A 1,679-nucleotide genomic window follows, 5' to 3' on the forward strand; every position below is an offset into this window, starting at 1 on the left:
CTCTGTCATTTTGTGGGTTCTGTAGCTCCAAAATTTGTTTAGAGTCATTTTTTACATGAATTGGAGGAGGTGGGAGCTGGAGCTGAAAGTAAGTCCTGTTTCTACTCCGCCACCTTGCTCCTCCCAGGAGTGATAAATTTTAAAAAATTATTGGACTACCTGAAAGCCATGATCCAAAAAAAGAGCCTAGACATCATCCTCCAAAAAATTCTCAAGGTAAATTGCCCTGATATTTTAGAACCAGAGGGCAAAATAGAAATTGAAAGAATTCACCGATTGCCTCTTTTTTTTTCTTTTTTTTAAAATTAAATCAAATGATACAAAATGACCATCATTCCACAAATGCCCAAAGCACCAAGCCCCTTCACCCTCAAAATCATACCCTCCCTAGTCCCAACCCAACCACTGTCCCCTCTGCCCACCTCTTCCTTTTCTAAAGGGACAAAACCATAGAAAGGTTTGGGTCCCAGGATATGTGGGTGGAAGAAGAGAGTGAGGGGAAGGAGGAAAAAGAAAGGGACCTGTCTGGCTGGACAGTTACACTTCAGAATGGGGTGAGGGCCAGAAGCTCATTTAGCACCAAATATCCAATCTCCTAGCCCCAATGCCTACCCCTCCCTTAATTAAATCAGTCCCCAGACCCCTTCTGAATGACCTCTCCACTCCAGTTCATGCCACCATTGTCCCTAAAAATCTGACCCTCCACCTTGGCTCCCTTCCTGTATCTCCTACTATGTGGAGACCCCAATTCCACCTTCCAAAGCCCTATGGAGCATTCAGTGGGATGAATGCCCCAGTAGGAGAGGAAGATATATACAAATCCTTGGAGGGGATAGGAGGGGAATAGGGTGGGGAGCTAAGGAAGAAGCTAGAAACTTTTATATTTATGTTTACACAGTCTCTGGGGGACCCCTTCCCAAGATTCCTGGGTGGTGGTAGTGAAGGGTCATTTTCTCCGGGCCATGTTCTCTAGCTTCACACTCTTGGCTGCTTCTCTGATTAGTTCCCAGAAGCTCCCAAACTCTAACTTAGAGTCATTGCAGCTGCCCAAGTTGGCGATTTTCTCATCCAGCCCACAGCTGCCCGGCATCAGATGGGGCAGCTGCTGGGTGACCAGATCCCGAAGTTCAGAAGATGTCAGCGTCTCCTTCTTCCCCTCTACTGAATACTGATGGAACGTTTTTGATGAGGGTTTCAATGGCCCGTTCCACGTCGCTGAACTCCTGGGCATCCTCAGCATTTGCAGAATGACATTGTCCCATGATGACCTGGGTGAGTGGAGGGGACGGGGGGGTCTCTTCTTTGATATCTGGGTGTTTTCTCCTATGGCGTGTCCCTGAGGGACCAGTGGCTCATCTTCTGCCTGCTTGGGCTTTTGGGACCGAGGCCTCACCGATTGCCTCTTGAAAAAGATCCCAAAAAGGAAACTCCTAGAAATATTATTGCCAAATTCCATAGTTCTCAGGTCAAGGAGAAAATATTACAAGCAGTCAGGAAGAAAAAATTTGAGTAATGTGTAAACACAATCAGGATAGCACAAGATTTAGCAGCTTCTAACTTAAGGAATTGAAGAGTTTGGAATATGATATTCTGCAGGTCAAAGGAGCTAAGGTTAAAACCAAAAATCAACTTCCCAGGAAAACTGAGTATACTACTTCAGGAAAAACATGGACATTCAA

At 45.6% G+C, this 1,679-nt stretch overlaps 1 pseudogene; it reads right to left on the reverse strand.

Moving 5' to 3' along the window:
* Window positions 1–550: 550 nt before the first annotated feature.
* On the reverse strand, window positions 551–1,407 carry LOC138148189 (protein S100-A14 pseudogene; annotated as a pseudogene).
* Window positions 1,408–1,679: the final 272 nt, after the last annotated feature.

Source organism: Petaurus breviceps, unplaced genomic scaffold, assembly GCF_028583685.1.
Source record: "Petaurus breviceps papuanus isolate PSGF00001 unplaced genomic scaffold, PetGlider_PUasm1.0 90822, whole genome shotgun sequence".
Classification (NCBI taxonomy): domain Eukaryota; kingdom Metazoa; phylum Chordata; class Mammalia; order Diprotodontia; family Petauridae; genus Petaurus; species Petaurus breviceps.